This window comes from Lepisosteus platostomus, chromosome 9 (assembly GCF_059453375.1).
Source record: "Lepisosteus platostomus isolate fLepPlt1 chromosome 9, fLepPlt1.hap1, whole genome shotgun sequence".
NCBI lineage: Eukaryota > Metazoa > Chordata > Actinopteri > Semionotiformes > Lepisosteidae > Lepisosteus > Lepisosteus platostomus.
In genome coordinates this window covers 22,794,251-22,817,709 of record NC_142619.1, presented here as the reverse complement: position 1 = coordinate 22,817,709, position 23,459 = coordinate 22,794,251, and the positions used below count along the sequence as shown (strand labels likewise).

At 36.8% G+C, this 23,459-nt stretch overlaps 1 protein-coding gene and 1 long non-coding RNA gene across 5 annotated transcripts in view; one reads left to right on the top strand and one right to left on the bottom strand.

Annotated features, from left to right (window-relative positions):
* The window catches only part of LOC148654645 (uncharacterized), a 100,495-nt gene extending 91,948 nt beyond the window's left edge, over nucleotides 1–8,547 (top strand). The window contains exon 2 of the long non-coding RNA XR_015941504.1: nucleotides 8,397–8,547. This is a non-coding gene — a long non-coding RNA (uncharacterized LOC148654645). The remainder of the gene's footprint in view (nucleotides 1–8,396) is intronic.
* Nucleotides 1–23,459, bottom strand: part of mgat4c (mgat4 family member C) — a 298,157-nt gene that overhangs the window by 77,512 nt on the left and 197,186 nt on the right. The window lies entirely within an intron of this gene.

Below are 23,459 nucleotides of genomic sequence, written 5' to 3'. Positions count from 1 at the left end.
CGACACCTTTGCTCCTTTAAAAACTCGAACCATCTCCTTCTCTCGCCCTGCCCCCTGGTACAATGACCATCTGCGTTTCATGAAGGCAGCCTCTCGCAAACTTGAGCGTAGGTGGCGTCTTTCCGGCCTAAATGTACACTATCAGGCCTGGAGAGATTACTTATCTGATTATAAGGTTACTATAGAGTCTGCTAGATCCACCTACTTCTCTCACATCATTGAAAATCACCAAAACAATCCCAGGCATCTTTTCTCCACCATCAACAGACTGCTCAAGCCAAACTGCCCCACCACATTACCTGCCTCATCACAACTTTGCAACACATTCTTAGATTTCTTTAGTTCTAAGATTGACAACATCCGGCATCACATTCTCTCCACTACGGATATAATTTCCACACCTCCTCCCTCCTCATCCAACTTCTCTGGTTCCCGTCTCTCCAGCTTCTCTCTTCTTGACTCAGCATCCCTAAACAAACTAGTTACGCGCATGAAACCCACCACATCTATTTTAGATCCCATTTCCACCACTTTATTCCAGTCCTGTTTCTCTTCTCTCTGTCCCATTGTCCTCAATATAATACATGAATCCTTGAGCACCGGCATTGTACCAACGGTCCTCAAAACTGCTGCTATTACCCCAGTGCCAAAGAAGCCTAACATGGCTCTCGACAATCTTAACAACTTTCGCCCCATCTCCAACTTACCCTTTCTCTCTAAAATTCTAGAACGTGCTGTCACACTTCAGTTACATAACCACCTCATGACAAACAACCTTTTCGAACCCCTCCAATCTGGCTTCCGTCAACTTCACAGCACAGAAACCGCCCTAGTCAAAGTCACCAACGATCTCCTAATAGCTTCTGATTCTGGTTCTCTTTCCATACTCATCCTTCTTGATCTCAGTGCTGCCTTTGACACTGTTGACCATAACATCTTGCTTTCTCGTCTCGAGACTGTGTTTGGAGTCTCTGACACTGCCCTCAAATGGTTTAAGTCTTACCTCACTGATCGCTGTCACTTTGTCTCTCTCAATGGGTACAGGTCTGAAATTGGTCTTGTCAAGTCTGGTGTCCCTCAGGGCTCAATACTGGGCCCCTTGCTCTTCAGCATTTACATGTTCCCACTTGGTCAGCTTTTAAGATCACATGGCCTCAGCTTTCATTTTTACGCTGACGATACTCAAATATACATCCATACCAAACCCGACACTGATGTGGCTGTCTCTATTCTATCTAATTGCATCTCTGACATAAAAATTTGGATGACTCAAAACTTCCTTCATCTTAACTGTGACAAGACTGAAGTCATGCTTATTGGTACCCCCCATCAACTTCGCAAAGCCAGTCCTGTAACCCTGTCTGTAGATGGCTCTGTACTTGAGCTCCAATCAAAATTGAAAAACCTTGGGGTTATATTCGATTCTGGCTTAACATTCGACCCACATGTACAGCATACTGTCAAAACATCTTTTTTTCACCTTAGAAATATCGCAAGACTACGCCCTATGCTATCATTAACTGTGGCTGAAAAGCTGATCAACATATTTGTATTCTCTCGAATTGACTACTGCAATGCTCTGCTCCCTGGGGTATCTAAATCTACTCTGAACAAGCTGCAGTATGTCCAAAATTCAGCAGCCAGAATCCTGACCAGATCTAGTGCAAGTGTTCACATTACTCCTATCCTGGAGTCCTTGCACTGGCTTCCGGTCAAATTCCGCGTAGACTTTAAAATCCTCATGCTCACCTACAAGGCTTTACATGGCTTGGCACCTCAATACCTGTCTGAACTTTTATCGCCCTACTCCCCACCTCGCAACCTCCGCTCTTCAAATTCTGCCCTCCTTACTGTCCCCCAAGCCCGTCTACATTGTATGGGCGACAGGGCCTTCTCCTGCTATGCCCCCAAGCTCTGGAACTCCTTGCCCAAGGATATTAGAGAGTCACCTTCTCTAAACTCCTTCAAATCCAGACTCAAAACCCTCCTTTTCAGAAAAGCCTTTACTTAACTGGTTCCATTCTTCACCCCTCTGCTCTTCTTAATACCATCTTCCACGGTCTCCTCTATTGTTATTGTTGTATTGCTGTAATTATAATTGTGTCCTGTCTTGTGAAATTTTTCTTATTTATTGTTGTAGTCTTCTTATTTATTGTTATTGTCATCCTGTAAAGCGCTTTGAGAAGCCACCTTTAAAGGCGCTATATAAAATAAAGTTTATTATTATTATTATTACTTTTTAAAAATATGTATCCCAGAAACTGGAATTTAAATTTTATGTTAATAATGGTTTATCAAGTTAATAATGGTCCATAATAACTGGTGTAAACTACATGAGTAGTTGTAGTTTACACACGTACTGTACATGAGTACATGAATGGTATACTATGTAGACTTTTAAATGACATTTCCTAAAATTTCATCTAATTTTTCAGAAAACTCAATAATTGGTATATATTTCTTCTCCTATGCCAATGCAGGCAAGAGAGATTTCAAAGGATACTGTGAATGATACAGAATAGAAGTTGCATAATTAGAATGGATATCAGTAGTTCTCGCAATATATTGCCTCTGTATTATGGACAATCATAAAACACTAGTTACACTAGTTTTCAAACATCCAGCTAGTGTCTATATTTAGGAGCTTCAAAACCAAAAAGGATGTGAGGTGTTTGCCAAGTGGAAAAGGGTCTGAAACACACTGATGAAAGGAATCATCTAGTTTACTGTGGTTAAGTTCATGGTAAATGATTTAGAGTGATCAACAGTAGAGAAAGAGAGGTTATAAATAGGCAGGAAGGGGGGCAGATACAGGTTAGAGAGAAGAACCCTGTAGAAATGACAGAAAGACACAAGTGAAGAGGAGTGGAGAAGAGACATTGGCAGCCGGGAGGTTCTTGTTCCAATCAGTCTTGGAACTCTAACAGATTCGAGTTAAGTATCTGAAATTTATTAAAAGAGCTTGCCATTTTTAGGAAACTCTGATTTCATGTATAGAGAATCGCTAGGTTACAAACAGCCACTCCTGGTTAGGGGATGCATTTTTAGAATAGGGCGATAGGTTCCCATTCACTTTGTAGCATCTCTCGGAAAGAGATTTAACTCTAGGTCATATTCTGTTTGGTGCAGATGGCAGGTTTCTCTCTATTTTGGAGTCTGTTAGGTGTTATGTAGAATTCAAATGCTTGGTAGCGGTCTGGGGTTTTTGTGGTTATTCAGGATGTAGGCCTTTGAGATGCCTCGTTTGTAAATTGTATGTTGTATGCTAATGTTGTGTGTTGTTTAGTTTGTGTTGGATCATTATCAACAAATATGTGTTTAACCCAGTGTTCCTGATTTATTACTTTTTTCATAAAGCTGTGCTAGAGAAAAATAACTTATTCTTGGCAAATCTTTACATTTTGGGAGGTTACCATTATTTACTTTAATTATTGGTTAACTCGCTCAGTTTATTTAATTCTCTTTTTTACTAACCTTCTATTTGTATCAAAAATACAAATAAACTGCCAGTTACTTCTTCAAGTCTTGGGTGACGGCAACAACCAGTGTACCCAGAAGGAAAAAAAGAGGAAGGGCATAGAGGGTAATCTGCCTTGTCCTAGCCATTCATCTTTTGAAATTTTACAAACATTAGAGTGAATTATAGGATTAGTGTTGACTGGTAGAGTCCATAAAAGCCTGCAGTTTTCTAGGACATTACAGGAATGCAAAATAGCCCTAGCTGGCATAATAATCAATTATTTATCCTGCTATAATCAATAAATAATAGCTTTCAGTGATAATAACTGTCAATAACTAGAAAATATTTGATTACATCCAAAATATATTTATGATCCAAATGCATCTGTCAAATAATTTTTACATGTTGGTATTAATGTAATTTTATGTAATAAAGTTTTAATGTACTTTCTTTACATCATCAATCCATTTTCTAACCACTTACATCATTGAGGACCCGGAGCTTCTCCCAGCAAGCATCAGGCAAACAAAGACACCTACTGTTCACACCAAGTGTAATTTTCTTAGATGCCAATTAATTGCAGGAGGAAACTGAAGCATCCATAGGAAATCCATAGAAACAGGGGGAGAACATACAGAACAAGCTCCAAACAGACAGCACCCCAGGTCCATAAATGAACCCTGGGCCCCAGCATTGTGAGACAGGAATGCTAACCATTGTGCCGCCTATGTCATTTTAATTTCTAATCAATAAAACAATTAGAATTGTTCTATTAATGGTTTTCTATTTTTTTTTACTATTTGAACATTTATGTCTGATATTGTTCATACCAAACTGTAATTGTAATATGAGTTGGAAATTACTATTATTTGTAATTATAAGTTATAATTTATATAAATTAAATTAAGTATTAGATTCTGTGGTAGGCAGTCAACCAAATCATTTCTTGAGAGGGGGTAGTTGTCACCACTTACAATTCTGATACCTGATAACTGCACTTCTCTCTATTTAAATAGGTTAGACAGAGAGCCCAGCAACTGAGAGGGAATAAGACAGAGTTGCACAATAAAAATTGTTGTTGTGGTGATTTTTTGATTAAGGTACATTAAATTGTGATTTTTTTCTTAAGCCTCTAACAGACTCATAGAGCACTTACTCTACCTTAAAAAATAATTTAATTTAATCTTTGATCTTTAAGTGAAGCATATTCATTTTAAAGAAAAGTACATGCCATCGAGATCTTCTGTAACAAGAATATAATCTTCCCCCCTCTCCTTATCACCAAAAAATAAGGAAAAGCAAAGCTTAATGTTAATGCTGGTGGATTATCAGTTATATTTTCATTCAAAATGGGACTCAATTACATTTAAAAAAAACTTTTTTTAGAAAATATAAAAAGATCAAATGTCTTATTGATCAAATGTTTTCAGTTCACCAAGGCAAAATGATCCTCCAGAATATATTGCCTACAGTATATTCAAAATGAGTGAATATAAAATGATTTAAAATAATTTAGACTCACAAAAACATTACATAGCATACTGTATGTAAATACAGTATACGTAGTACAGTACTGTATATAGATCACTATCACACATAAGCTATTTTCTATTCTGTTCAATTAACATTTCCAGAAATAAAAGAGACTACAAAATATACAAAATATTAAGGTCTAAAGCTGGCAACATGAATCTAAATAATAACCAAAGGATGAATTATTTGGTAAAAAATGGAAACATACACATTATATAAAACATCTGGAGAAATATATAATCAACATATAATCTCCTATCTAAATGAAAAAAAAAATTGAACTAAGAGACCATTTAGACAGGAAACAATCAAGTAACCTAATCCATATGCATATGATCAATGATAAAACCAAGAATATAGTATGTATGTACAGTAGTTTATTCATGTGTGTATTCAAGTGCCAACTAAAAGATAACAAAAATACTCTGCAACATCCACATACTTTACACCTCTGATATATTACAAAAAAATACAATAAAGTTATGGTACAAACAGCCAGTCCCCCCAAGATTTAAATCGGCTATTACATCAATATAAATATTTATGGGCAAATAGTGTGTACCAGACAATCAATCGACTTCTTAATAAAGTTTTCAAAAATAAACAAACACAGGGAACCTCCTGGTAATATTACAGTTTTCTTGTATTTTTAAATATGGAACTTTCTACCTTTGTACAAGATTCTGTGTCCTTGATTCTTCATGTTTTTATTACTAAAATTTCAAATAGCCCAATGTAATTTGTGTGCACAGGATTGAATAAAATCCAGACTACAAAGAGCTATAAACAGCAACTGATTAATCACTGTATTGGAACTCACTATAGGATTATATTAAATAAAATTAATTATTTCAAATTATCCTGTCAAAGGAAATTAAGTTTATTTCTAATTAAGGACATTTTATTAAAGTCTAAATACAAATCATGTTTTGGCTTTGACTTTATTTTATCAAAGAGACAAATTAATAATTTAATGCAAAATGTCATTTAAAAACTATGGGACTGTTATAGTTTTATCATATTAAAAAAGCTATGGTACAAAGTGCATGGTAGAACTCATTGACACATTACAGTGGCTGCCCTTTGCTTTGCTATACAGCAACAAAGATTTCATTATTTTTTTAAATCGACTTAATGTTGAATATTAATATGAGACATGTAACTAAAGGGAAATTTTGGATGCTGAGAATAAAAATAAGATTCCAAACATCATTAATAATATAAATTTATGAATATAAATATAATCTATTAATTTAGACGGTCTTGGTAGGATATTCCACTTTCTTCGAAAACAACGAATTCTTTAACTCCATCACTTGTGGTTATTTTGGAAACATTTTGACTTTGTGCTTATTTTAACCTCATTTTCTGCCATGATTGTCACAATGGAAAAAGAAACTTGGTCCAAACAAGCCATTCAAACTGATTGACGATTTGGTTCTGTAGTAGAATTGTCACCTGTGAGCTAGAAGGTCCCAGGTTTGCAAGTTGTATTTTTAAGAAATATGTATATTTGATACATATATATTTGTATTAATTATATAACATATTTTTCTGCTTTAGTTTTGACATTAATACATCTAGGTCCAATGAATAGAATGCACCAAAATGGACAGAGACAAACCTTTATTTACTGATGTTAAAAAAAGCAATACAGTACATGTATTTAGTCAAATAATTTTAAAAACTATTAGACAAAATTTAAAAAATAGTGTATTGTCAAAGAAAGCAGTAGTTCCATAATGACGTGGATCTGCTTTGGCTTGTCAAAAATGATACTGTTTGATCTGAAGACAAATGCTGTAATGTTCCACTAAACTGATGAGTATTGGTTTTAAACTTGTCAAACAGATGGAATTTCATTAAAATTATTTAGAAGCCCACTGTGACGGAAGCAACATTATAGTTATAGTTTAATCTTAATATCACTAATTCTGATCTTAGTAATACCTGTGTCAACAATCAACAATTTATGTCATGGCAGATCAATTCACATTTACAGATGCAGTCATCTAGAAAGTGAATCAAAACGTACGTCAGCCTAAAGCACAATTTGGACCACAGGCCTGTGTGGCACACTGCCTTCAGTCCTTCACAACTCAAAAGAGATTGCTAGATGGCACTTGTACAGCATTAGATGTTAATGAAACTGATTTTTCTTAGTCTAACAATCATAATTCTTGAGATACAAAATATTTTTTATGTTATATAAATATATAAAATACATAGTCTAGCTCCTGTTTTAAAATGACTGTACAGTTTCTTTTAATGGGATTGCATGCTACAAATGGAGACTGGATCAGACTTTAATTTGTTAATGTGCCTTGTTTTGTGGAAATTCTCAGAAAACATTTTAATTTAATGGAGTGACTACATACTAATCAAAATTTAATTTAAAATACTAATACTAATTTAATCCTTTAATATGAATAATAATTTAATACTAATAAAAAGTTAATTTTGCACCATTCCAGACATTTAATATCTTTTTAATGATTGCTTGTGAAACAGTGAAGTAAAAATGTGCATCTAGATGAATCTGCAACAACGGTGGTGATAGATGATGTGCAGTAAGGATACAGTATCTGCTCATATTACTTTACAGAGGTCTTTAACATGTGTGAGACATTGGGAAGTGTTTTTTTCCCTGTATTTGGCTGACATGCTGAATTAAAAACCATGTGCTGTGCTTCCCATTCCATTTTAAATAGAACCTTTAAAAATTAAAATAATTTTAGAAATGTAAAATCAATAAATGCCACTCAGGAAATCCAAAAGCATTGTACATATTTTTTTGTCTTTGTCCCCTCATGTTAGAGCTAGTAGTCATAATATATATTAAGGCCTGGATGGGACCTGCACAGAGCATAACTGAAAAGCAAATTAATACGTTTTGTGAAATACTACATTACGTGATAATTTCTGGAATTCAGAAAAAAAATGTCCTTGTCACTACCTGCTACCAAAAACCAGATGTGCTGCAGACAACTTGCTTCTGCCAAGTTTATTGAAGCTTTTCACATTAATTGTGCATAACTGTTTGTACTGGGGATGTACAGCAGATTTTAATATCAAATATCAAAATGAGAAGAAAATACTTTTATTAAAATTCATCACATGGAATAAACTGTCATGGTCGACATCCTCTCCTCCAGAGAGCGCTCTAATCCTCTCTAGATAGTCCTTTTAATTATTACTTCCTGGTGTGTGTAGTTAAGTCTCTTAAGTTTTCTTCCCCCAGCCTTTGGGGCTCAGCTTTGGAAAATGGTTGTCTCATGGCCCGCCTACGTCCAGGCTTCACGGGGAAATCTGAGGGCATAGACCAGTAATAGTCACCCTAACCTTCTGAGCCCCATATTCCTGGTTCTTGTTTTTCAAGTGTCTGTTCCTGTTTTGTCTCCAGATGGATTTCCCAATAATGGACATATGGACTGTTTTCTGATTCTTCTGTGGACCTCCCTGGATTTGTTGCAATGGATACCTACCCTTCACTTCTGCATGAACTTCCCTATCATCACTGTGAAGACCAATAAACCTTGTGTGTCTTCCCTACAGTCTGTTCATTATTCCTTTCCGGATTTGCCGCCTCACCTAGGGTCTTAAAATACTCTTTCCACGGGAGCCTCACCCGGCAACCGTTACATAAACTGGGTTTAAAAAGCAAGCCCAAAAGAATGTCCTGATATGTGTCACAGAACATACATGTTCATACTAAGGAGCCAGGAATTGGGAAGTAGAAGAAACAGAACATATAAACGTCACACACAGAGTCACAAAGGGAAACATCCAGTGTTTCAATAGAACTTTTGGTTTGTAGCTACCTAGCTGACCTAATGATTGTTTAATTGAAAATTAGCTCCATTTGCAATGATATAATAATCAATGTTGCAAACTGCTCTAAAGAAATATAGCAAACTTAAGAGCATATAGATTTTTCAGTTTCTGCTTTTTGACATATCAAGGATAATAAAAGGGGTGCAGCTCACTCCCTGTACCCCCGCTGTGAGGAGACAATGAAACTACCAAGGCGCCAGACACTCCTTTGTTAAACAGAAACATTAAACTGAAAGGTGCTGCATGTGAAAACGCTTCTACGTCTTTAGTGTTAAAAGAAGCCAAATCATTCTAAAAATTATAATTATATTAATAAAAATGGCAGCCACAATAAAAATTAAAGCAAGACACTAGGGATCCAAAACATGCAAAATTATTTATACAATATTATAATACATTCTCAGCAATAGTGGATGTCTCAGACAATTTAACAGATTGAAAAAATTAAAATAAGCAATCTTTTAAAAGAGTTAAAAATACAAAATAAAAACATCTCCATGCTCGTCTTGCAAAATTAACAGTTTTCTTTTTAAACCAACAACACATCCCTGAAGCTCTGGCTTATGTAACAGATTATAAAGTACTTTAGATAACTTCCCATTCCAAAAAAGATCAGGCCTGAATGACTATGAACATCAACAAGCCCTGTGACATTTCTAGTCATAAATGACAAGAAAATGAGTAGAAAAATATTTTTTCCTTTGAAGTCAATAAATCTTCTTGAATCCATAAATTGGATAGTGACAGTTCTTAAAATGTCATTAATTAGACTACCATTGCATTTTAGTCCCTTATCTGGTGTTACAAAAAGGAAGAAGGGTACTAGAGCTAGCATATGCGAACCCTGCCATAGGAAGAAGAAAGAAAAACAGGTTTACCACTATCTGGACCTGCCGTGAGACCTACAATCTCAAGGATGCTCGGAGAGAGTAAAGGAATTAAAAATGCCCTTAAACAGAAACCAATTAACATGCAAGTGAAAAACTTGTTAACCACACCTTTACTAAGATTAGTGCTGTTTCACGAATACCGCACACAACAAGCAACCTTTTCACTGCTGCTTCTGGCAGCTGTCTAATCAAAAGAGAACTGTTAAATTGTGGTAAAGTTAGCTCACAGTTTGATATTCACTCAGTTTTAATTTTTTGGAACTTCTTAATGAAATGACATAGAGTTGTCCATCTGTTTTAAATAGGTAATGTAGCACTGCAGGTCCCATACAGGACGTATTATGTATTATATCTACTTTTTCTGACATGAGGAGACTAAAACAAAGGCAAATATTTACAATACTTTTGAGTTGTCCCAGTGTCATTTAATTTATTTTTAAATTTCTAAAAAACCTTTATTTTATGTAGTTTTAAAGGGTTTATTTAAACTAGAATTCAAGTCTATCTCTCACAAGGCACAACATATAGTTTTTAATTGAGCATGTAAGCCAAATATATAGACAAAACTACATTTTCCAATATTCTCACAGATATTAATACTGTACATCATCTATTACCGTCATTCTTGCAGACTGCCTCAATCTAGATAAAATTATTTATACTAACGGATACTAATATACTAACACAACAATATAATTACAATATTAAATTTTTGAAATGTATTGATATAAATATAGTATAGACTTCCCCAAAATGAGCACCTATGTGAGCTACAATGAAACTAACACTACATGACAAAGTCATTTAAAGCATTACTCAAAACTTTTATTTTAAACAGGCATTTTTGTGTGTTTATTTGCTTTTAAATATTATATGTTTTTAAAGCTACTATGTATAGTATTTCTTATAATTAAAATAAAATGATCAGTTTTATAATTATTGTTAATACATTATTACTAATAATTTTATACATTGTATGTAATTAAATAGGTTAAGTCTATTATCGTTATATAGTATTGTGACATACAGTATCTCATCTGGAGTTGTGGTAACAATATGGTCATAACATCCTGTATCACCCTATTAAAGGGTTACTAAACATTTAATACTGTACTGATTTATCCATCAAACACAACTGTGGTACTTTAAGGAATCACTGCACCACAGTTTTACAGAATAGTGCAGTCATGCATCAGATAATTAGAAAAAATAAAAAAGTGATGCCACGCTGTAGTCTGTGTCACTGTAGAGACCTCGCACATTTTAGAAGGCTGCATCTGTATACAGTACAGATGCAGCCATTCAAAGTGCACAGTACAGACACGTACCGGAGGTAATTGGCTACGGCGTCGCGCATCGTGACGCAAGATGACACGGGGTACCGTGGTACGTGATTGGTTGACCGACAGGGGCACTCGTGGTCCGTTGGTCTGTCGTAGAAAGATTTACAGTAAACGTCTTACTGTGCCCGTTGTAGTATTGAATATTCATATGGAATTTTACCACTGAAGGGAAATCTTAGTAGCTGAGCATAAAAAGAATAGGAGCATACTGTAACGCGTGTGAAGGCCATAAACGATATTAATTTTGGAACATAAACATACAGTATATGGCTGGTCTCGGTACTTTAAAGAAAACATACACGAAACATGGTTTCATTATGACCAATATCGGTCTTGAGATATTTTTAACTTTATTTACAGTATTTGAGAGGTATGTCTTGACACTGATACTACGTAAATACTGCTCACGTATATGTTTCTAGGTTTATATTATGCATTTCATACGGTCAAATTACTTTTGAGCAACTGATAAGCGCAAAACAGTATGCCCAGGGTGTTTTAGTTTTCGTTTTGTTTTAATGCAGTGCAGTGGATTGATTAGAGATATCAAGTACATACAAGTCATTTTTTAAATGTAGTTCGTCTTGTAAAAATGTTACGAGTACATCATCTGTCAACAATTACACAGGTTCTGTTTCCATATTGCGGATTTTGGTTACGTAATATTATTTTCTAATTTCACGTTGTGAATATATGATTTGGGCAAACAGAGCCGCAAAGAAGTACATTATGGGTTGTTGTTTTTTTTTGCAGTTTTATCTAGAAAAAGCGATGCTTAAACCTTTGTCTGATTCTTGTGAAACTATCCACACGACAGTTACCTAGGAGTTGACTTCAGTGATGTCACTGATGGGATGTTTCTAAAAATCCATCCACTGTAAAACGTCTTCTCCACGTGTCCTGCATATGTATTCCCTAATGAAGCTGTGTGTTCTGAGCCTGGTTCTCTACAGTTCTACATGAACCAGCTTAGAGGGCTAAAGACAGCTTGTGTTTAAATTGAGTGTAAGGTAATTTATGCTTCTAAAGTCATGGTCAGCATTTATTATTGTACTGTGCTGTAAACTTCTTCTGTGCCTAATTACATTATTTTATAGCTTTATCAAATCTGTACATTGTCTGTCGATAATGTTTCTGTAGTGCTTTTTCAGCACTCACCATGTGACTGTGCCGGTGGCGCTGTGGGTTAGGTTCCTGACTTTCATGTCACACGATCTGTGATCGAATCCCATGGAACTATGACTTTATTTTTTAACAAACATTTCTTTGAAAAAATGAAACGTTTCCCTTGGTCAGAGATTAAATAAAACCTCACTCGCACCAAACAAATTTATATTTCTAAATATCACAACATGATCGAATTTAAGTCTTTTTAATAACAATGAATAGTCACCTATGCGTTACAAAATAAACATTTATATTTATTTGAATCGCGTTTTGATTTAAATCGTAAACACGTGTTTAAATATATGTGTTTAAAGGCGATATACTGTATAAAAGCGCTGATTCTTATGGAATGTGTTTCGCCGGGGATTCAAAAAAAATATTTTTTCTAATCGCGTATCTAAGGAAAATTGCAGTATAACTTTGTTCATGCACATCATTATACAGTATCTCATTTTGTATTTCTATAAAAAAAATCGTTTGCCCAGCCACTATTGTTGTTATTGTTTTTATCCTGTAAAGTGCTTTGAGGAGCACAGCTTTCTCACCACTTAGATTACTTTTTGACACCATCCTTACACAAAGCAGAAACTGATTGTATTTTCCGATGACATACAAGTGCAAAGATTACAGATTTTAATCGTCTTTTTTCTGAACCAGGGAAAATCTGATCATGTTTCTCTATAACAATAATAAAAAACTTTATTTTACATATCACCTTTAAAAGTGGCATCTCAAAACAATACAGTAGATGTAAACCACAGATTACAAAGTAAATACCCAGACAAACGCAAACGCGTTTTTAATAAAATGCTTTCATTCATTCAACAGAGAGAGAGCATAAAACCTGGGTGTAACAGCTGTTCCTTTTTCTGATCACTCGCTCTCTGGATAAACGTCTCGCCTGTCCAGTTCTTTGTTTTCCTAATTTGCCGATTATGCCTGCTGCGATCCACTCCTACCCTCACACCTAAAGAAGACTATTTTAAATTTCTTTGCGCATCCTTAAGGTGATATCACATAAAGGTGATATGTAAAATAATGTTTTTTTATTGTTTTTATAAAGAAACATGATCAGATTTTCCCCGGTCCAGAAAAAAAGATCTAAAGTATACTAGTTAAGAAATATAAATCTAAATGGGTAGAAAGCTATGCTGAATGTTTATTAAGATACTTAGAAGACAAAGATATCAATTTATTTTAGTCAAAATTTTATATATCACCTTTAAAAGTGGAATCTCAAAGCAAAGTAAATACCCAACACTGATTGTACCCATCTGTCATGCTAATAGAACACCTTGAATTTAATTGAATTGAGGGAGAGAGTGGGGGAGGGCGAGCGAGATAACCAGGACGTAAGGCAAATAAGATACACTCCACAGGCATTCACAACAGCGACATATGAAACGTTTGCACATATAGTTAAGTTATTACTTGGTTTTCAAAGTGCAATGAAATACAATATTGTTGTTGTTGCTGTTCTTGTTGTTTTTATCCTGTAAAGCGTTTTGAGAAGCCACCCTTAAAGGCGATATATACTGTAAAAGCGCTGATTCTTATGGAATGTGTTCCGCCGGGGATTCAAAATTTTTTTTTTAATCGCGTATCTAAGGAAATCTCAGTATAACTTTGTTCATGCACAAACAGTGGCATGTTACATTATTAATGTGGGTGTCTTAATTCGCAGTGAACTACTGTAGGTGTAACATAACATTCAGAAATACAATCGAGAATAGTTTTGTGGTGTTTGTTTAGATGAAACGTTCCTAAAACGTATAACGTAACCGGGCATCCATATGAATCAAGTAACAGGTTTATTCCATACTGAAAAAAAGAAGAAAGAAAAACACATTCCATAAGAATTGACTGAGCTCTGTACCACGCAATGATCCCCCCAGAGTCTCTGCCCCGGGTTATTTGGGTTTTTAGACAGAGGGTAAAAAACTCTCTCTCTGGCTTGACCTCCCCCTCCCTGTGTATTGTCTGTTTTTTTGTTAACAAGGCTCGCCAGCTAATGTGAATCGAAACCTGTCTTTCTAGCTTTTAAAGTCGTGCGATGTGAAAGCCACAATTCAAATAGAGAAAAAAGAGCTGGCTGCAAAGATTTAAGATGTGGCTGTCAATGTTGGATTAAAAAAACACATTGCCTGACGTTTGTTGCATTGCTTGAAAAATAACTTTCGAGAGACTGGATAAGTAATTCAAGTGTTTTTTTAACTTCCTGAAAAACAACTAATAATTTAACTATATGTGCAAACGTTTTATGATATGTCGCTGTTGTGAATGTCTGTGGACATGTGCTGGCTGGACAGGAAGCTCTACTGTACACAGAGAGGGGCGGGAGGAGGGGACAAGCCGATACATACTCTTAGAGTTTGATTAATATGGAATATAATACAAAAATATAGTACTAAAAATAAGATACACTCTACAGACATTCACAACGGCAACTGTCAGAAGATAGGACACAGCGGCTCAGGCACCCGCTGAATGGAAAACGGGCACTTTAATGTTCTGTATGGCTAATACTAAAGCCAATACTAATATTCAATAGTGGGTACTGGCCTAATTCGTCCCTGCTCCCGTTGTTAGGTGTTAATGTGTTGTTAAGTGTGAATTTGTACCTGTTTCCCTGAGGTCTGGCTTTTTTTCTGGAAAACCATAACTCTGGTCTTGTCCAGATTGACTGTCGGCGCCCAGGTCTGACAGTGCTGCTCCAGCAGTGCCAGGTTCTGGCACAGCCTCTGTTCTGTGGGCAACAGCGGGACCAGGTCGTCTGCAAAGAGCAGGAACTCGATTTCCATAATTAATGCAGATCAGTAAATCAAGGGACAAAACAAGTATTGCGCCCGGGTCCTCAATGGGCTTTGACATGCTAATGCGTTGGTTTAACAGTCCGGGTGTGGCAAGCCTCTAATGTCTCCCGACTTCGGCAAAAGGCACCCGCCTTTCATTGGAAGACAATGAACATTCTAGCCGTACATGTGAATATAGCATAAATACACCAAGGGATTGGGTGAGCTCCCATCACAAAAAAAACTGCGAACCTGCACTACAGTGACCACAGTACAGTATGGAGACCAAGACCTTTTACGGGAAGAGACGGGGTGCTTCTGCCGCCCCAGCTTCCAAAGAGCGAAGGGTAAGCAAATTCAGCAGACTACATCTGAAATACGGGATTACAGCGCATATTACAAGGTATTATTGCCGTTTTGAATTTTAAATTAAATTATAATTATTTCTTCGTAGCCTGTTCTTCAAGAAAACACTGCATGGGCGAAACGATCTTCGAAATCTACCACCAGAACAGTAAAAAAGAAAGAGGTAAGACGGAAAAAAAGAAAAGTTTATTTTGACGTCTGTCCGCGACTGATGAATACTACTGTGTGACTTTATTTCTTACATGAATTATGTTATTTTGCCACAGGCCGTGGGTCTCTGCTCTCGGCCACTGGCCAGGGTGCCAACCTGTAGAAGCAGCACCTGTGTGGAGACTTTTCGGCAGCAGTGGGAGCAGTACGACGCATTACTGGGGAGGATTGGGAGGCTAGTGACACTCCTGAAAATGCAGAGGAAGGAGACAGTATGTTCCAGCAGTCAAACAGTTGAGCAGCTGTCTCCCGAAAAGTGCCTCTCCCCGCCGCGCAGGTTGCAATGACTGGCGGAAGCTCTGCCCCCCGCAGAGCACACACCGCCTCAGGACACTCCATCCCGGCCTCTCCGCTCACCACCGCGCAGGAATTTGTTGATGCTGTCCCCACCGTCTATCACCCCCCAGAAAGCACCATTTACAGAGCAGAATTCACAGACGCCAGTGGGACGAATAATTCTCCCAGATATCCAACTGTTACCCATCACTCAGGAGATGGAGGGGGGGTTGTACTTGCAGTGCATCGGCATAAACGGGAAAGCAAGAGCCGACCGCTATGCCGCCCTCGTGTTTCAAAATCTTGTGACTTTTGAAATTTACTGGGGGTGGACCACATCTGTAAATTTCGATGGGTCCAGAGGCAAAAGTGCCTTGCCTTGCAATCTCCGGGAAACCATTAGAAGCATGGTGAATCGGAGATTCTCAACCCTTACTTCGTGCGACTGGAAAAGAATTCGTGATCGGATCAACTAAATGCTTCGTAGAAGGAGGCGCTCTTTTCCTCTAGTCTAACAGTCTGTCCACAAACAAAACATTCATGTTAGACAAGAGCAATTGAAAAAAAACAATTACTTTTGTCAATGGAAACCGGTGTGTGTGTCTCTCTCTGCTGGATGTCCCTCTCACTCACTGCTGAATGAATAAAAGCATTTTATTAAAAACGCGTTTGCGTTTGTCTGCTATTTACTTTGGTCCCTTTTAACTGTTTTTCCATCTACTGTATTGCTCTGAGATTCCACTTTTAAAGGTGATATGTAAAATAAAGTTTTTTATTATTGTTATAGAGAAACATGATCAGATTTTCCCTGGTTCAGAAAAAAAGATCTAAAGTGCTAGACCTAACTTTCTTAATTCGATGTATTTAAAGCAGTGAACTACTGTAGGTGTAACATAACATTCAGAAATACAATCGAGAATAGTTTTGTGGTGTTTGTTTAGATGAAACGTTCCTAAAACGTATAACGTAACCGGGCATCCATATGAATCAAGTAACAGGTAAAACGTATAACGTAACAAAATTAAAGACGATTAAAATCTGTAATCTTTCCACTTGTACTGTATGTCATCGGAAAGTTTCTGCTTTGTGTAAGGATGGTATCAAAAAGTAATCTTAAGTGGTGAGAAAGCTGTGCTCAATGTATTTAAGGGACTTAAAAGTAAAAGGAGATGCTTCATATTGCTTGACTAATTTTAAAAACTAAGTTATAAATGCAGACGCTCACTCGGTGCCGCGCCGGGTGTAAATATCAAAATATGCATTCGTCCCAGGCAGAGGCCGAAGAGCGCCCGGCTGCGGTGCGCGGGGAAGAGCAGGACAGGAGTGAAAGGCGGGGTTTAGGAAGGCGTACAGTCTGGGCAGGTATAGATTACACTTTTCTAAAACGTATTTGAAAAATAAAAACGATTACAATCTAATCCTTCCACGTTTGATCTCAAAATCCAATCCCAAGAAAAATAAATCTAAACGGGTAGAAAGCTATGCTGAAAGTTTATTAAGATACTTAGAAGACAAAGATACTTTATCAATTTATGTTGCATTAGCCTGATTATGATTAAAAAAACACATATAATTAAACACGCGTTTGCGATTTAAATCAAAACACGATTTAAATCAATATAAATGTTTATATTGTAACGCATACTGTCCAGCCTCCATTTCTCTATAAAAATTTACTCTATTACACACACACACAATAGAAGCAGGAAGCAGAAGCAGGGACCGTTGTCAGAAGGGAAGAAGGTGACTATTCATTGTTATCAAAATGACTTAGAATCGATCATGTTGTGATATTTTGAAATATAAAAGTCAATTGATTGTCCATAATATTGCTATTCTATTTTTTCAAAGAAATGTTTGTTAAAAGCACTAGCTGGATTTGAACACACAACCCGTGAGTTGGTAATCGGGCACGTAGACCAGTGGGCTACAAGGAAAGTCGCATGAAGAGAGAGGCGAAACAGCCCTACACAGCCCTGTCGCAGTACACGAATATAATCATATTGTTATTAAATTCTTTAAATATGCGATTCCATATTATATTAGCAGAAAAGTTTTAAACTACCACTTTTTCACATGCCATTTCACGTTAGTTTAATACTTCAATGCTTAAAATCGTTAGGGAGAAATGGAATACCGGTGTGTATTTTTCCTTTAAAGTACCGATTCCTGGAATCTGACTGGCTGACACCCTTCTGAAGTGGTTCCATAAAATCTGGTATACGGAAAAGAAAGCGTTGATAAAAAAGCCTGGATTCTCATGTATCTCATACAAGTATCTTTTAATACAGTCTTTGCTGTGCTCTTGAGGATCCTTGTGATATTTTGAGCTCTAGTTGAATGATAAGTGTCGCATTTTAAATCATTTCGTAGTTAGAAATTATGAAACTCCCTGTTAAAAGAAAGGGAGTTTTTATGCCCGTTGAAGTAAAACAAAATGCCTGACAAAGTATGGCTTGGACAGATTCCAAGTGCTTGTACAAATGTGCTAAAGAAATTATACTTTGAGTATACACCTTGTCCAAAGTCATTCATTATTAATACCATTAGTAATATCTTCGGTAAAGGCTTTGATGCATAAATATTTCTATAAATAATTTTGTATCAACACGTAGCATTTTGTATAATTTGAGTCTGTGTGCATTTACCTGCTTAGTGTTTTGGTTTGGGTGATTTTGGAACAGATATCAATGCACTTTTGCAACTAACTGTTCCAATTTATAATTATTTTAATAAATTATAATCCCTCACATCACTACATACAGTATTTATTAATACCTTTTTCTTACAGTGTAATTACAATTCAATTACATTCAATTTTAATCTTCATGACACATTAGTCATTATTTAACTTGGTTTATCCCAAGTGTGACATGTTCTTATGCCTGGTGTAGAACTGTGTAAGTAGAGAGCATGCAAAGCGACAAATTAAAGTCCATTTCAATATTTGTATTAGCTTTTTTGCGTCTCATTCTAAAGTTGGGGCTTGACTTTGCTTTGTCTCTCACATACTGTAGATTATTGATGAACAATTGATCTCTCAATGAATCATGAGATCAAGATAAGTCTCTGCAAAGCTCTGCAGATGGGATTTTCATAGAACATATCCAATCTCTTGACATTCAAGGCTCATAAAATATTCCCATTAATAGAAGAAAATAGGTTTATACAAGGACAATACACAGCAGTTTTTACAAAGAACAGAATTTAGGGACTTATAAAAAAGTAACCTGTGCGCTGTGATAAATTTCAGCTAGAGTTATTTCTTCTCTTGCTTCAATAGCCATACTGCACATCCATCAACACCAACACATAGCACTAATTTGTTTAATAAAAAAGAGCCAAAAACACATCTAGACCTTTCTGCACTTGAAAAAGAATATAATCCATTTCACATTATTGCGTTGCAGCCGCTCACAGGCTGTCAGGCTAAAGAAAATTATATTGTAGGAGGCAGTCACAAAATAAATGTATGCCTGCAGTATTAAAAGGAAACATGCACTAGTCCACCACATGAGGATCACGTTTCAGTGACAAATTATCCTCTTTCAACAAGTCACCAATGTGCTAGAGCACAACATCCGTAATTTATAACACTACACACGTGATTGTATGTGATGTATGGTATTTTTGCGTGTATTTTTGTTTATATATTGTGTTATGAATGAACAGGCCACCTTCGATGATAAGGTCATACTTAGATTTAAGTATATAAAATGAATGCTAGGTTAGGGTGTCATTAATCTCCAGAAAAGGTTTAATAAGAAAAAGAAACCTTTTACAGCTCTCAGAAAAAGATATCAGTTTGGAGGCTTTATAGTTCTTTGTATTAGGCCATGAAATCACATCTGACACAATACATCAAGACATAATAATGAGACTTTCAAAAGCACCTGCTAAAGGCCATTAGATAAACGAAATCTTGAATCCAGTGGAAAATGGTTTTCAATTAACTGGGATGATCTGAAGGTAAGAGTAAGTGGCTTGTTTTTGTTTTAGTAGTCATGGTAACCAATGTTACATTACCTATGACTGGGTGCCACTGAAGGGATCAGAGCTTTTAGTTCAGCGTGATTAACACCAGTCCTAGGTTTTATTATGTAAAGTTACTGGCATGAGTTTATCCCTGCAAGTAACACTGAGCAATTTTTTTCTTTCAGTAAATTCTGTTCTTTTTGCGACAGGTACTGCAGACTGTTACATTTTTTACAGCAGAATTTTCTATTACTGTATCCTGACATAATAACTGTTCAGAGTATTTGAGAAGAGAGAGACAGTGGCTGGACTGGTCGATAGGGTGCCAGCTACTGTAATCCTGCTGGGAGATTTTAAATGCTCACAAGGGGAATGACAGAGAGACCTGAAGGGGCATTCATCTGGAGAGGTGATTGAGAGGAACGGCCTCACTGATGTGAACCCAAGTGATGAGTTGTTATTGGACTTCCGTGCTTGTGATGTACTTTCCATAATGAATACCATGTTCGAACACAAGGGTGCTCATAAGTTTACCAGAGCACCTTGGGTTGTAGGTCAATATTGACTTTGCAGTTGTATCATCAGATGTTAGGCTTTCTATTCTGGAAAATTGGATAAAGAGAGCTGTCAGAGCTGTCAACTGATCACCACTTGGTTCAGAGAGATGGAGACAGAAGGAGACACAAATGGTAGTTAGGGAACACCTGGCAGTTGCCTCCATGGAGGATAAATTCATTCCCACCTCTGTAAGAATCCCTAAAAGAGATCCTCATCTATTCCAGGGGAGTTTGGGGACACCGAGTTTGAATGGATCTTGCTCTAAACTGCAGTCATTGAGTTGGCTGCATTGAGCTGTGGCCAGAAGGTGGTTAACACCTCTTATGATGGGAACCCTGGGACCCACTGTTGGACACCAGTAGTGAGTGAGGCTGTCAACTCAGAGAATGAACTTCCATACATTCTTTGTGCAATGTGGAGGAGTCTCCAGACTTGGCTGAGAAGTAGTGGCAGGCCAAGAGGGCTGCAGCTATGGTGGTCTCTGAAGCTAAAGACTGAGTCTGGGAGGAGTTCGGTGGGGGCATGGTTGATAACTCACAAGGGAAAAACAGGATGATGTCCCAGCTTATAATCCCTACTGTTTCTAGGGGAATGTAGTTCAGAAAAGATCTCTTATCATGGAGAATATACAGTTGGTGTTTTGTGAAAAACAAAAGCAATTACTTCAGCATCTTTATAGAAGAATTTTACTTTTTTTGTTTCAGGATCCCATAAGGTTTCTAAATTTTTACAAAAGTTTACAAGTTTACAAAATACCCATATCAAAATGCATGTCTAGCTTTTGTTTCAGTTTTCTTTGCTTGTTTGGCATACAGATCCATCTATTCAAGTCATAATGAGTCATTATAAACTACAGTACGTACCATGTTTTACCGCAATGGTAATGCAAAACTTTGTAAAACTGGCAGGTACAGATGCAGCCATTCAAAGTGCGCAGTACGGACACGTACCGGAGGTAATTGGCTACGGCGTCGCCCATCGTGACGCAAGATGACACAGGGTACCGCGGTACGTGATTGGTTGACCAACAGAGGCACTCGTGGTCCGTTGGTCTGTCGTAGAAAGATTTACAGTAAACGTCTTTACTGTGCCCGTTGTAGTATTGAATATTTATATGGAATTTTACCACTGAAGGGAAATCTTAGTGCCTGAGCATAAAAAGAATAGGAGCATACTGCAACGCGTGTGAAGTCCATAAACGATATTAATTTTGGAACTTAAACATACAGTATATGGCTGGTCTCGGTACTTTAAAGAAAACATACACACCAGTATTCCATTCCTCCCTAAACATTTTAAGCATCGAAGTCTTTAACTAACGTGATACCAGAGTCAACAAGCATACTTTTAGAATTTGATTAAAAGGGAATATAATATGGAATCACGTATCTCAAGAAATTAATAACGATATAATTATATTCATGTTGCATAAAAACTCCCTTGCTTTTAACAGAGCGTTCCATAATTTCTAACTACGAAAATGAGAAGGATCCTCTAGAGCACAGCAAAAGAATTATTAAAAGAATCACATATCTCAAGAAATTAATAAGATATAATTATATTCTTGTACTGCGACAGGTCTGTGTAGGGCTGTTTCACCTCTGTCTTCATGTGACTCGATTCAAAAGCCATTTAGCAAAGAGGGGATGAGAAGAGTGACAAACTAGTATACGGTACAGTACTTCAGATCCTTTTTTCTGAACCGGGGAAAATCTGATCATGTTTCTCTATAACAATAATAAAAAACATTGCCACACCCGGACTGTTAAACCAACACATTAGCACGTCGAAGCCCATCGAGGAGCCAGGCGCAATAACTGTTTTGTCCCTTGATTTACTGATCTGCATTAATTACAGAAATCGAGTTCCTCCTCTTTGCAGCGGAACTGGTCCTGCTGTCGCCCACAGAACAGAGGCTGGAGCAGCACTGTCAGACCTGGGCGCTGACAGTCAATCTGGACAAGACCAGAGTTATGGTTTTCCAGAAAAAAAGACAGACCCCCATTAGTCTTCCTGAGATCGTCGGATTAAAAACGAATAAAAGCATCTTATTAAAAACGCGTTTGCTTTTGTCTGGGTATTTACTTTGTAATCTGTGGTTTACATATACTGTATTGTTTTGAGATGCCACTTTTAAAGGTGATATGTAAAATAAAGTGTTTTATTATTGTTATAGAGAAACATGATCAGATTTTCCCTGGTTCAGAAAAAAGACGATTAAAATCTGTAATCTTTCCAAGAAGTTTCTGCTTTGTGCTAAGACATTAACGAGTACAACCCCCCTCTCTGCGGGAGGGCTGGCTGTGACGAATTAAACCGGTTTCACAGGTATTTTCAATGTAGGAAGTACAGTAGGACAGCACAAAAAAAAACAGACATTGTGTGGTACAGCACGGAGCTCAGTCAATTCAAACAAGTTCAGTTTCAAAAGAACTGCAACGGACATAAAAACTCCCTTGCTTTTAACAGAGCGTTTCATAATTGCCAACTACAAAATGTATTTAAACTGCGACACTTATCATTCAACCAGAGCTCGAATATCACAAGGATCCTCTAGAGCACAGCAAAGACTGTATTAAAAGAATCGCGTATCTCAAGAAATTAATAAGATATAATTATATTCGTGTAATTCGTATAATTATATAATGCCAGCGAACTCTTGTTTTTATGTCCACTTTAACTACGCTGGGCAAACGTTCCGAGGTCAAATTCTTCCAGCACGGGGGTACCTTTAAAGCGGAGACGACGGCACCGAAATTTTTTGGCGCGCCTTCTCTTTAAAGCCCTGGCCAAATATGAAGACAGTACGTACAGTTAGAATTCAAACGGAATTAAAAACTAGACATCCCAGTTACCATGGTGGTGCTTGTGATCATTGCGTTTAACCAACGAAACAGGGCGAAAAATCAGTCACATGACTTTGGGGCAGAGTTTCGAAAGCTTAACCTATCAGCAACAAAGCGAAATTTACACGATAGGCTACCTCAAACTGTCAGTTACACGACTGTGTATGTCGACATTATGAAAAAATGTTTCAGGCATTGATGTAAAGGAC